Source organism: Octopus sinensis, linkage group LG2, assembly GCF_006345805.1.
Source record: "Octopus sinensis linkage group LG2, ASM634580v1, whole genome shotgun sequence".
NCBI lineage: Eukaryota > Metazoa > Mollusca > Cephalopoda > Octopoda > Octopodidae > Octopus > Octopus sinensis.
This window is the reverse complement of record NC_042998.1, coordinates 28698763-28713693: the sequence shown is the minus strand read 5'-3', so window position 1 is coordinate 28713693 and position 14931 is coordinate 28698763. Positions and strand designations below refer to the sequence as shown.

The following is a 14931-nucleotide window of genomic DNA, read 5'->3' as shown; positions in this document are numbered from 1 at the left end:
AGGAACTTCTTTGAACAAGGAATAATGGCTCTGCTCACAAGAGAGAAGCTGCTGGAACGAAGCGATGATTATAGCCTTGATCGAATAAATCACTTTGTGTATAAAACTTGTTTTATTTTCGCTGAAAAAAAAAACCCGACCTTTTGGCCAACCCCAAAATTTCCTCGGCTTTACTGTTTTGGATGTACATATATTTGCCCGTTTTATTATTGATAAACTTTAAAAACCATACAATTGAATAAAGGCGAGAGAGAGAGGGGGGGAAAGGGGGCGCAAGTGACAAAAGAGGAGGAGGAGGAGCGAGGGATTTTCCTTAGGAGAGAAAATAGAAGTGAAAGAGTGTGCAGGGAAAGAAGAAAATTATATGTTGAACTGAAAAATTCTAACGTTTAGCGCAGTATGTATATTGTTCTATACATATTTTTGCATAACCGAATGGAACCTGAAATATAAAATTTCTATGTAATTTTGATACGATAAATAGATGTAGTGTGAAATTTTTTCTCAAATGAAGACCGAATGGAGAAAGTTGTTAAAAACAAAAAATGATGCTGATAAGAGTGAGAAAGATCATAAGAATAGAGAAAGGCGGTAGGCAAAGGTGTAGGGGGGAGTTGCTAGGAAACCGTAGAAGAAAAAGTATACAACTGTGAGGTGTATTAAAATGCATGTCACGGTGAATCCAATTGTATTGTTCAGCCTGTAGTTGAAATCCTCAGTAATGAAATTCGAAAACCACATTTTCATAAAAAAAATATAGTAAAATTTAAAATTATAGAAGTTTTGAAGACTGCGAAGACATTAATAAGTGCTTTCTTTTAGTAAAAGTTATATAATTCCAACGAAATAATAAGCAGCTTTCTCCATTATAGATGTTTTGAGTTCTGAAATTGGTGCACGCAAGTGACGTTTAACTGAACAGCGCTGTTAGATTGTAGTTGCGTGATTATGGCTTTGACAAAGGCGTCGAGCTGGCAGAAACGTTAACACGCCGGGCGAAATGCTTTGCGGTATTTCGTCTGCCGTTACGTTCTGAGTTCAAATTCCGCCGAGGTTGACTTTGCCTTTTATCTTTTCGGGGTCGATTAAATAAATACCAGTTACGCACTGGAGTTGATATAATCGACTTAATCTATTGTCTGTCCTTGTTTGTCCCCTCTGTGTGTAACCCCTTGTGGGCAGTAAAGAAATAGGTATTTCGTCTGCCGTTACGTTCTGAGTTCAAATTCCGCCGAGGTCGACTTTGCCTTTCATCCTTTCGGGGTCGATGTAATCGAATTAATGTCCTTGTTTGTCCCCTCTATGTTTAGCCCCATACGGGCAATAAGGAAATAGGAATCATTAGCGCATCAAGCAACATGCTTAACGGCATTTTGTCCGTCTCTACGTTCGGGGTTCAAATTCTACTGAGGTCGATTTTTGCCTTTCATCCCTTTCGGGAGCGATAAAATAAGAACCAGTTGAGCACTGGGATCAACGAGCGAAAGTAAAGAATACGTACACTCGGGGTTTAGGGTAAGGATTCGGGTTTTTGTTACGCCGAAAACAGGTGGTGGACGTATTCTTTACCTCCGCCGATCAATGTAGTAGACTTATCCCTTTGCCTGAAATAACTTACCCTGTGTCAAAATTTGAAATTATTTCGGAAAAGGGTACGTGATTCTTTAACCGTTATTTTGTGCCGATAAAAAAGTTGTTAGGCATTTAATCATTACTTTCCGACATATTTTTTTTAATTTCGTGTCAAGTTAATCAGTAAATTCACCCCCCTTTAACACGGCAAGGAACTTTGAAGAGAATTTAGCTGCTTACATTAGCAGACTGAGCAGCTTTGTAAGTCGCTTCTATTGGCTTGAGTAAATATCTCTATTATGGTCAAAGTGTGTCAATCATACTAAATGATTTATGTGCTTCAATGAGTACAGTGTTTGTAAATTCGGTGTAGAATGTAAGACCCTGTATGTTTTTAATGTTTTTCTACGGGCATTGTGTCGTTACTAGTACTAACAGAAAGACCGCCCTTCTGGCTGGTTTTCTGCTAATTGCTAAATTATATTTACACATTTGGTTCTCAATTTGAAAAAAAAAATATGTTATGTATATTTTTCCTTTATATCTTTTATGCGTTTAAAAATACTAACTCGCTTACTAAATTTAGAGTATAACTACAGAAAAGAGTCCCTCCGAAACTGCTTAGATTTTCGACTAATACTTTTCAGACAGTGTAGATTACGGTTATATAGGAATTTGTGGTAAAAAAAACTTTCTGGAAGAGACGTTCTGGATAATTCACACTTCTCGATTTTGTTTCCTCATAGCTTTTAGTAAAATGGATATTTGTGCATGAAATTTTGGTACTATTTAAGAAGAATGGACCCGGTGCGTGCACTCGCGCATCTGCGCTAGCTAGTCGTGACTAGTCGATCCTACAACGACTACCAAGCAAAGTAAATAAAACACAAAATATTTTTTTACACAAAGTAAATAATTTTTCTAAACAAAGTAAATAAAATATAAAAGCACAAAGTAAGGATCGACTGGCTAGCGCGGATACGCGAGTGCGCGCACCGGGACCACTCTTCTTAAATAGTACCCAGAGTCCGAATCTACCATTCGTTTTTCTTTATAATTTCCAAATAATTTTTTAAATACTTCAAAAATCAAAACTGAAAACGTTAAAAACAATCGCGCATGCGCGCAGCGTAAGAGGAAATCATTTGACCAGCGCAGAACCATATGTATTTGTGTAAGAGAAAAATCATTGATTAACAGAACATTAGGCATTCCTTCGATATAGCTCGACAAGGTCGAGACATTTCACTTTAAAAAAAAAAAGTTCTAGTTGAAGGAAAATTAATCATTATATAAAATATTTTAAGTAAATTTTTAACATAGGCGCAGGAGTGGCTGTGTGGTTCCGGGTTCAGTCCCACTGCGTGGCATCTTGGGCAAGTGTCTTCTACTATAGCCCCGGGCCGACCAATGCCTTGTGAGTGGATTTGGTAGACGGAAACTGAAAGAAGCCTGTCGTATATATGTATATATATATATATATGTATGTGTGTGTTTGTGTGTCTGTGTTTGTCCCCCTAGCATTGCTTGACAACCGATGCTGGTGTGTTTACGTCCCCGTCACTTAGCGGTTCGGCAAAAGAGACCGATAGAATAAGTACTGGGCTTACAAAGAATAAGTCCCGGGGTCGATTTGCTCGACTAAAGGCGGTGCTCCAGCATGGCCGCAGTCAAATGACTGAAACAAGTAAAAGAGTAAAGAGTATAATGATCATTCGAACTCATATAACTTGTTTGTCTTGTAATTTTGATCATAATAAAGATTTCTTTTTAAACTTGAAGAAAAAAAAAAGCCTTGCATATTTGTTCTTACCTGTTTCATGTGTGTATGTAAAATCCGCAAATTTCCAAGCAGAAAACAGAATCGAACTGTCATTTGCTTCCACAGAAATACCCGGTGAAGTGTTTTTTGATTTTGTCGAGTTATATCGAAAGAATGCCGAAAATTATGTCAACAAAATAAATTATCTGTAACATACCTTTAAAATATTTTCGAATAAATTTCTGCTGTGTGTTTTATAAATGTCTTGTAGTTTTCCCAAGCATTTTAACATTTCATGTCATCTGTAGATGGCCTCATCCATACGCGACCAGTGTATATCTCCATTAGAACCACATATGTTCTTAAGTCTCCGTTTGATTCGTGCCCAGCATGATGATTACACGTTGTTCGCACACACACACCAGACACAGGATCTACAAAATGAGACGTGTGGTTCACTGTTCCGCTGACCGGTAACAAAGTCACGGGAAAACAAGTCAGAATTTTGGCGGCGAAAGTAAAGAATACGCACAACTGGTGTTTACGGTTAGGGTTTCTGTTACACCGAAAACGGGTGGTGTACGTATTCTTTATCTCCGCCATTTTGCCTAGGAAAAAAGTCACAATTTATAGAATCCCGACAACTATCCCAGCTAGGACAAAACCCCTTTGACATTTTCACCTGCTACTTTTTTTTCTTTTTTTTTTACCTGGATTCACTGTTCCATGGGTATATAAAAGTCTGGAGAGATTGTTATAGCTGAGTCACAAAAACAATATCTTTGCAGTTTCCGAAGTAATTTCACTCTCGGTGAAGACATACCGAATGTAATATCGAAAAGTAGTAAAACTCCAAAACTTGCTCCCGAGGTGTTCAATCCAAATTTCAATTTGATTGCAAACTTGTCACTAGAGGTCACCCTTCCAATGACCAAATTATCTGAGATTGCGCAATTTGGTCATCTGCGCACTCTCAGAGTTTAAGATTTTTATTTATTTATTTATTTATTGCGTAATAGTATTAATTCCTTTTTCTTTACTACCCACAAGGAGGTAAACACAGAGGGGACAAACAAGGACAGACGAACGGATTAAGTCGATTATATCGACCCCAGTGCGTAACTGGTCCTTAATTTATCGACCCCGAAAGGATGAAAGGCAAAGTCGACCTCGGCGGAATTTGAACTCAGAACGTAACGGCAGACGAAATACCGCAAAGCATTTCGCTCGGCGTGTTAACGTTTCTGCCAGCTCGCCGCCTTATAACAGTATTAATTCCATTATGGAGAAGACAGAATCTAAAAAAAAATTTGTAGAAATTCGCAAAAACAGAAAAAAAAGTTATGGGGGGTTCTTAGCACGTGCTTACGTCATAATTCCGCCGAACTCTCTTCGTCGCTGTTATCGGCAGACACATTCTTTCCTATCATTGCATTCACTTTTAATATTTTTATTGGGGGTAACTCTTCAGTGTTCCAAAATGACTCGTAACTAATTTTTAACAACGAAAAAATATTATCTTTTCACTGTTTTTTCTAAATCTTTGTAGTATTCTTCTTGCTGTGATTGGACAGATATTTTGAACATTTCTGTATTGGTTCATTTTGTTTTTCATTTTACGCTACATTTGAACATGTCTTTCTAATAAAAAATCCTATACTGTTCATTTTCGTTTTCGCATACCGTGATTTTGATTAGACATATAGTACGTACAGTCTTTTTGTGAAGTGAATTAAAATAAATTTAGTCCTGATTTCTTTTATTAGGTACAAGGTCTCAAATAAATTTAGTTCTGGCTGTCGTGTATTGAACACTTAATCAATATATAACAAATGCTATATATCTGTCTAAATAATTAAAAACCGCCAGTCACATGGCATGTATGAGTTTTATGTGGACTAGTCCGTTTTTTTTCTTATAAAAAAGGTGCGGCAGAATTAACGCCTTTTAAAAATTTAGTAATTGCTCTTTTTCTTGCATACACAACTCTTACGAACGACTAATTCTTTTCTATTCTAAGTACAAGGCCCAAAATTTTGCGGGAGGGGGGCAGTCGATTAGATCGACCCCAATATGCAACTAGTACTTAATTTATCGACCTCGGAAGAATTTGAACTCAGTACGTAAAGACAGACGAAATACCTATTTCTTTACTATCCATAAAGGGGCTAAACACAGAGAGGACAAACAAGGACAGACAAACGGATTAAGTCGATTACATCGATCCCAGTGCGTAACTGGTACTTAATTTATCGACCCCGAAAGGATGAAAAGCAAAGTCGACCTCGGTGGAATTTGAACTCACAACGTAACGCAGACGAAATCCCGCTAAGCATTTCGCCCGGCGTGCTAACGATTCCTCCAGCTCGCCACCTATGCGTGATATATCTTACATGATGCAGGTGTTTATGTTCGACATGACTCGAGGACGTTTTACATTATTATATTCTTGTGGTCAGCTTAATTCTATTTCTGATCTCTTGTCAACCGGAGGCTTTCGATCTTTATTCTGCAAGCATAAATCTTCAGCAGACGTTATATTATGTGGCTAACACAGAAGTAATTTTCCTTGCTGTACAGATAGACGGAAACTGAAAGAAGTTCGTCGTGTATGAGTGAGTGCGTGTGTGTGTATGTATTATATATATATATATATATATATATATATATATATATATATATATATATATATATACTTACTTGGAAAAGGATGCGTAGCGTTCGATCATATAATAATAATATAAATAATATATAAATATATGCATATATACATACATATATGTACATACCTACATATATACGTATATATACATGCATATAGGGGTACAGGACAAAAGAAACGTTGAACACAATGAGAATCGAAAACATAAAACCAAGAACATAGAAAACGAACATTTTTTCGAACAACAACAAAAAAACAAACAGAGAAACGAGACATGCAGCAAAAAGAATATTCCCCTTCTTCAGTTGTCCCTGTTTCATCTACTCCGCGTTTTCGAAGGCAAGGACAATACGCGACTTCGTTGAAACAGTCCTTCCCGCAAAGCAAATTAAATATATATGTGTGTGTGTGTGTTTGTCCTCCACCGCTTGACAACCGGGGTCGACGTCCCCGTAAATTAGCGGTCCGGCAAAAGGGTTCGATAGCATAAGCACTAAGGCCATCGTTACAGAAAAGTTTTCTTTGTTTTCTTTGGTTTGTTGGGTATTAAAGTGAGTGTGATGCGAGAGCGATTTAGTTGCTTCTTCTTGCAGATCAACTACCGTATAAAACTTTCTTGTTATCTGGTTACCTTATTTGTCTAGTTTAAGTATATGAACATAAGCGCAAGCGTGGCTGTGTGGTAAGGAATTTGCTTTCCAACTACATGGTTCCGAGTTCGATCCCACTGCGTCCCACATTGGACAATTTTCTTCTCCCCTCGACGAAGGCCTTGTGAGTGGATTTGATCGACGGAAACTGAAAGTAGTTCGTCGTGTGTGAGTATGTATATATATATATATATAAACAATTGTGACCGCGTGTGTATTGTTGGCGATTTTTTTTCCTCCGTCTTCCCTTCCTTGGATCTTCCCCTTTCCTATGTTTCTGACGAAACGTTAAATCCTCCTTCTTTCTTTCCTTTCCTGAGCGTCCAATAACACTATACTTGTTCCACGTCCTCGCGCTGTTGTGTTTTCTCTTTGTTTTCATGTTTGGATTAACTTTATATATATATATATATATATATATATACTTTATTTTAAGCAGCAGAAAATTCAACAAAATCTGTACTCTGAGTTTCTCGTTGCCGTTCATCAGACAGTTTTTGCTAGATTCTAGCAAAAACTGTCTGATGAACGGCAACGAGAAACTCAGAGTAACAGATTTTGTTGAATTTTCTGCTGCTTAAAATAAAGCATATTACTCTACCACTGGTATTTGAGTACTCTTTTTCCACCTTGTTTCACATTTATGTGTTTACTCCGGTATATATATATATATATATATATAATGTGTCTTTGTGTTTGTCCTCCACCGCTTGACAACCAGGGTCGACATCCCCGTAAATTAGCGGTCCGGCAAAAGGGTTCGATAGGACAAGCCCTGAGGTCGATTTATTTCGGCTAAAATTCTTGAAGGCAGTGCTCCAGCATGGCCGCAGTCATGGTACTTAATGGCTGAAAGAACTAAAAAAAAAAAAAAGGAAGTAGGAAGATGGATCTGAAGTAATGAATACGAGTAGTATTTTAACATGAAAGTGTAGTCGTGTTGGTTATTTGAAGTGTGAGAGATGATCGAGGGCGAGAAGCTTGTTGATTACAGTTCCGAAGCGGCATGATTGCAATAATGATTTTTGTCTTCTGCAGTTTTTGTCTGCGAAAGCACCAGATGTGGGCTTCTGCATTGAAGTCACCTGTGATAATATAATTTTTCCTTCGAGGCATATAAAATCAGTAACAACGTTTGTTTTGTCACGTTAGGTGTTTTGATGACTGCAGAAACGGTAATTGGCTGAGCTTTCTTAATTGGAGAGTAGGTGTTGCGCTTTCTTTGTTAGAGTTAAATAGTTTGAAAGAAGAGAGAATGAAGAATTAGAATAGCAAAACGTAGCAATTGTAGTTATAAGTATTTAAGTTGCTAGCAGCTACATTTGTTGTAATAACAGCGACAATAGAAGGGGAGGCCGGGTCTAGTTGTTACACGGGTAAGTTGTTGCAAGCCCATCGTTTCCAACTTCAAGAAATATTATTATTTTCTTTTTTACTATAGGCACAAGGCCTGAAATTTTAGGGGAAGGGATTAATTGACTAAATCGACCGTAGTGTTTAACTGGTACTTATTTCATTGACCCCGAAAGGATTAAAGGCAAAGTCGACCTCGGCGAAATTTGAACTCAGAACGTAACGACAGACGGAATACCTATTTCTTTACTACCCACAAGGGGCTAACACCCAGAGGGGACAAACAAGGACAGACAAACAGATTAAGTCGATTATATCGACCCCAGTGCGTAACTGGTACTTAATTTGTTGACCCCCGAAAGGATGAAAGGCAAAGTCAACCTCGGCGGAATTTGAACTCAGAACGTAGCTACGGGCGAAATACTGTTAAGTATTTTACCCGGCGTGCTAACGGTTCTGCCAGCTCGACGCCTTCAACTTTAAGAAATAGGTGGCACTCGAGTCTCTACCTCGTGAAGGCCAACTCCATAGCGTCATGACTGCACATGTGTATTGCACTGGTGGGCTGTCACCAGGAAAGGTATGGCTCAAAAAACGATTTGTTTGCTCCAAAAAGTGAAATTTTGCCACAAAGTTATTTCTTTAACCACTAAAGCACAAGCGGTGTTACTGAAGTAGTTTGTGGCTCATTAAAAAGTGTTGGAAGTTGCCTTCGATACATGAAGGTGTGTCCTGGTTGCCATGCATTGCTAGTGCCATGTTCGAGGTAATCCCCAGAAATTCATGGTCGGGGCTAATTGTTACAGTGTATCAACTTACCCCAGGCATGTAACAACTTACATGTAACAACTTTCAATTTAACTAAAAAGCACTAACCCCTTCTATTTGGGGACGGTCATTTTGCCAGTAAACACACGCACTGTTCGACCTTCACTTCAGCTTTGTTACTATCAGTTATTGTTTATTTTGTCAAAGTCCTTTCATCACACATCTTGTGACCTCCTCAATGACTATTTGTTCTTCTCCCCTGTGTTTCCTTTTCCCTATTACCTTATTCTGTTTTTACTCCATGTTGCCTTTCTGTGGTCAAACGACCAAACAAAAAACATCCTCGCGAGGTGAACCAGCAGATTTATAACCAAAGACATCTCCGGCCACGACTAACACAGACTACATTTATTACTAAACTAGCAGTATCGCCCGGCGTTGCTCGGGTTTGTTTCGACCCTTTAGAATTGGAATTTTTGAAAAGTAAAAATTTTGCATTATGTAGCTTGTTATTCTCTTTAAGTGAACATTTTTCTGGTTGAAATACACCGAAAAATGGCGACACAGAAGTCCAAAAATCGTAAAAAATAGGGATTTTCATAGAAAAAAACGCACCTTTTTGATGTAAATAATTTTTGGTGTTAACATGGTCCGATTTGAATTTTTTTACTTTTACAGAAGGAAGAGCAAGCCTTCTATCATACTCTCAATTTTGGTCAACTTGCGCCGCAGGGTCTCGGAGGAGATAGTGTTAGTTGAAGGCTACCAAACCTGCCATACACAGAGAACTTCAGCTTTATATAGAGAGAGATTTGTCATTTTCTTTTTGAACGGTAAGTGTGATTTATCGGAAATTTGGTTGCTATTTCTAGCAAGATGAGCTACGACATGGGGGGCTTGATCATCAACTCCTTATGATTTTTATTTACTCTATTGATGCATTCCACCACCACCAACAGCAACACCAGTAGCAGCAGGACCTCGTCAAGAGAGAAATCAAAATTTTTCCCCAAAAAATTCTCTCACAAAATCGACTTTTCTTTTACCTACCATTTGTTTTCCGGGTCAATAAAACATCCCCCACCCGGTATTGTACGTGAGTCAACTGAACCGACCATTCCACTTTTTATTTTTTCCCCTCTCTCTCCACTTGAGCAATTTTATCTTGTGTCCAAGTCAAAAGAAATCGATATAGTTTAAATTTCCGATTGAATGACTAGTTTAAAGACTTCATTACTACATCGTACTGCCAATTCTGACTGCAACGATCACCGCCGCCGCCCATTGTAGTAGCCGTACGGTAGCAACACCAACGGGAGTAGTGAGCGAGTGAAGGAATATGACTGCTGACCCTGCTGACCCTGCTGCTGCTGCTGCTTCGGATTTTGCTGCACTTGCAACAACAACTGCTGCTGCTGTTGCTACTGCTGCTGCAGCCGTTACTGCTGTCTGTGTTGTAGCAGAATTTTAAGACTTGCAAGTTTCAATACTTTGTTCGGTTCCTCTCCTACCTTGTCGACGACTCTCTTTTTTACGCTTTTTTTTTTTTACTCTCTTTTTACTTGCTTCAGTCATTTTTTTAAACAGCGGCCATGCTGGAGCACCGACTTTTTAGTCGAGCAAATCTACCCTTTCCCCACCTTTCCCCACCAGGACTTATTCTTTGTAAGCCTATTACTTATTTCTATCAGTCTCTTTTTTACCGAACCGCTAAGTTACGGCGACGTAAACACACCAGCATCGGTTGTCAAGTGATGTTGGGGGGGGGGGGGGGCAAACACAGATACACAGATATATACACACACATACATACATATATATATATATATATATATATATTATATATATATATATATATATATATATATATATATATATGACACACTCCTGTCCCAACCTGGGAACTTGAAGACTGCTTTAATGCAAGAAAGTATACTAGTCCCTTAATATTTGATATTCAATATTTCATCTATTCAATAAGACAATCAATACTTCATTTCATTTTACTATACATTCTATATTCTACATTAATATTATATAAAAAATATAAATAAAACATAAAAACAGAGTTGGAATCCCTTTGAATAATATATATCCTTCTATACACAATCATACAAACCCCTTTTTATTTACTCATATATATACATATATACGACGGGCTTCTTTCAGTTTCCGTCTACCAAATCCACTCACAAGGCTTCGGTCGGCCCGAGGCGATAGTAGAAGATACTTGCCGAAGGTGCCATGTGGTTGGTAAGCAAGCTACTTAGCACACAGCCACTCCTGCGCACTTTTTCTATTTTTCGTTTCTTCACTTTCTGACAGGTACCTAACAGAACTACATTCCTACTATCTACCGTCATCGTCACTAACAACGACAACATCAGTAAGAACAACACAACACTAACGCTATGAGAGTAACCAGCGCTACACTCAACACAACTACCATTCATTCCAGTTGCTAACATGTGTAAAGCGATATTTTTTCAAGTTCTCTAAGATCAAACCTTCATCACTAGCCCTATGATAGCAACATTTCCTTTCGGAAACAAAACAATTATTATTATTAGCATCATCATCATCATGATTCTTATTATATGTAAGGTGGCGAGCTGGCAGAATCATTAGCACGCCGGGTGAAATGCTTAGTGGTATTTCGTCTGTCTTTACGTTCTGAGTTTAAGTTCCGCCGAGGTCGACTCTGTCTTTCATCCTTTCGGGGTCGATTAAATAAGTACCAGTTACGCACTGGAGTTGATATAATCGACTTAATCCGTTTCTCTGTGTTTGTTTGTCCTCTCTGTGTTTAGCCCCTTGTGAGTAGTAAAGAAATAGGTATTTTGTCTGTCTTTATGTTCTGAGTTCAAATTCCACCGAGGTCGCCTTTGCCTTTATTCCTTTCGGGGTCGATAAATTAAGTACCAGTTGCGTACTGAGGTCGGTCTAATCGACTGGCCCCCTTCCCAAAAATTTCAGGCCTTGTGACTAGAGAAGAAAAGATGTCTAGGTGGTGAGCTGGTAGAAGCGTAAGCACGCCGTGCGAAATACTTAGCGGTATTTCGTCCGTCTTTACGTTCTGAGTTCAAATTCCGCCGACGTTGCCTTTGCTTTTCATCCTTTCGGGGTCGACGAAATAAGTACTAGTTACGCACTGTGGTCAAAATAATCGACTGGTCCCCTTCCCCCAAAAAATATTCAAGGCCTTCTGCCGAGAATAGAAGTAATTATATTCTTTATTTCTGTAATCATAGGCGTAGGAGTGGCTGTGTGCTAAGTAGCTTGTTTACCAACCACATGGTTCCGGGTTCAGTCCCACTGCGTGGCACCTTGGGCAACTGTTTTCTACTATAGCCTCGGGCCGACCAAAGCCTTGTGAGTGGATTTGGTAGACGGAAACTGAAAGAAGCCCGTCGTATATATGTATATATATGTGTGCGTGTATGTTTGTGTTTGTCCCCTAGCATTGCCTGACAACCGATGCTGGTGTGTTTATGTCCCCGTTACTTAGCGGTTCGGCAAAAGAGACCGATAGAATAAGTACTGGGCTTACGAAAGAATAAGTCCCGGGGTCGAGTTGCTCGATTAAAGGCGGTGCTCCAGTATGGCCGCAGTCAAATGACTGAAACAAGTAAAAGAGTAATAATCATCGTCGTCGTCGTCGTCGTCGTCATGATCACGATTGCACATCATTTTGATTTAATACCATTATGGTATTTATTAGTTTGCTAAATACAGCACTCATAGTTGTTCATTTCTTTAACTTAAAATGTATCTATGAATTGTGTGTGTGCGTATAAAATTCACTTATGTATGCAATTCGTTATTTTCTCTCCTTGTTTCTTTCTCTGTTCCTTTCTGTGGAAGAGCGTAGGTTCAAACGTTAAAGACTTTTTCAATTCCCGAGTGTTAAATTAATACATCTGTTTGTTTTGTACACCACCTGTCTTCGTCTTTTGCTTTTTTTTTAATGAATTCTCCCTATATATCTATTTCTTTACTACCCACAAGGGGCTAAACACAGAGGGGACAAACAAGGACAGACAAATGGATTAAGTCGATTGTATCGACCCCAGTGCGTAACTGGTTCTTAATTTATCGACCCCGAAAGGATGAAAGGCAAAGTCGACCTCGGCGGAATTTGAACTCAGAACGTAACGGCAGACAAAATATCGCTAAACATTTCTACCAGCTCGCCGCCTTATTCTCCCTATATATATGTGTATATTTACTTATGTGAGTATTCCTCTATCTATGCAAATTTACATATATTTATGTATGTATCTACGCATATTTACGCATAAATGTAAATATACATAAACAAATTAGGAGAGAAAAGCACCAGAAAAAGGAAACATCCTTGTCGAACACCCACTGTTGTCCCGAAGAATTCTCCGGTGAGAACTGTACGCTTGAATTATTTCGATGAGGTTTGTGGTCGAAGTTGTAATTTTTCATCACCTGTCATAACCCATCGAGCTTAAACATGATCAAAGATCTGTTTTGAAATCGATGAAGTTGTGCCAGAGGTCAGATTGCCGTTTCAAATGTTTCGCATTGAGCCGTCTAATGTTAAATATCTGCTTCGCAATATTCCTTTTGGGCCTAAATTCTACTTGTTCTTCTGTCTTTCCCTTATCTTTGTGTAGTTTGCCTGGCACTGTTATGTATTCAACTACATCTCCCTGCTCAAAACCATTCTTCAAAGCACAGTTAAGGGAGGTCGAAAGAGAAGCAAAGACCAAAAAGATCCTGGATCGACATTATTATGGATTTATCAGGTCAGAACACAACGAACCTGCTACGCGTCACAGAGAATGGAGATCAGTGGCGACGGCTGACTAAAAAAGCGCCTAGTGTGGCACCCCAACGACTAGCTGCAACAGTTAAGGGATATTGATGATGATGATGATGATGAAGACGACAACGACCGCGATTGAACGAAAGAGGCATTTGATAAAAAAATTTTGAAAAAAAATTCTAATCCAACAAAAAAATTAAGATAATGTTCTAAAACAGACTTTTCATTTACTGACGTAGCTGAGCCGACGTTCCGGCCTTTCAGGTAACGAGAAAAAAATTCAGCCAATCAATAGCGGTGGTGTAATTCCCTCTACGGGACTGTCACGTCATGTTGACTTTATACAACCACTTTATATATAAAGAGAAAGGTAGGATGTTTCTACTTTACCTGCAAACTCCACAGTAAAAGAATCAGGTAAATATCTACTTTATCTACATTAATATGTTTCAAACACCCTTCTCTATACAAATGTATTAAACAACAACACCGATAATAATAATAATCTTGACCAACAGGGTGTCATAAAGGAGCTAGAACCAGCGGAGAGCTACAGATACCTAGGGTCATTTGAAGGTGATGGAATCAAGCATTCAATATTGAGGGAAAAGATCAGAAAAGAATATTATTGCAGTTAAAGGGCAATACTCAAGACAGAGTTGAAAGCAAGAAACAGGATCGAAGCGATCAATACTTTAGCCATATCGGTTGTGATTTACAGTTTCAATATCATTAACGGGTCAATTACTGTAATCTTGACAGAAAAATACGAATATTGTTGACAGTGCATAGAATGCACCACCCTAGGGCAGATATAGAACGGCTTTACCTGCCAAGAAAGGAGGCTGGCCGTGTGCTTTTACAACTGGAATTAACAATGAAGATTGCCCCAGTTGGCCTAGACACCTGCCTGAAAAACTCTGAGGACTGAATTTTAAAACCTGTCTTAAAGAATGAAAACAAGAAAACGTCATACTTAGTAACAAAACAGGCAAAGAAATATCTAAGTGAATTCTAAATACAACAAATCCCAGAATTAGACGTACTGGAAACAAGTACAGAAAAAGCTAAGTGTAAAAAAAAAACCGTGCTAAAACTGTTCCCTTAGATATTCTTACTGATAAATGGCAAGAAAAACCTCTTAATGACAAATACGCAAAGAGAGCTAATAATGCCGATGTTGATAAAACCCTTATCTATCAATGGTTAGTGTTTTCTGGCTTAAAATCAGAGACAGAAGTGTCTATCATAGCATCACAAGATCAATGCCTACCTACAAGAAGCTTCATTTTAAAGAACGGCAGTAGCCCAACATGTCTATATATACAACAAAATGAAACCATTAATCATATTGTCTCCATGTGCA

General features: G+C 38.5%; 1 long non-coding RNA gene across 1 annotated transcript; it reads right to left on the bottom strand.

Moving 5' to 3' along the window:
* Window positions 1-4944: 4944 nt before the first annotated feature.
* LOC118762255 lies at window positions 4945-14409 on the bottom strand. Its single transcript, XR_004998009.1, has 3 exons — window positions 14326-14409; window positions 13381-13385; window positions 4945-4955 (listed from the first exon to the last, which is right to left on the bottom strand). It is a non-coding gene; the product is annotated as an uncharacterized LOC118762255 (long non-coding RNA).
* Between the last annotated feature and the right edge of the window lie 522 nt (window positions 14410-14931).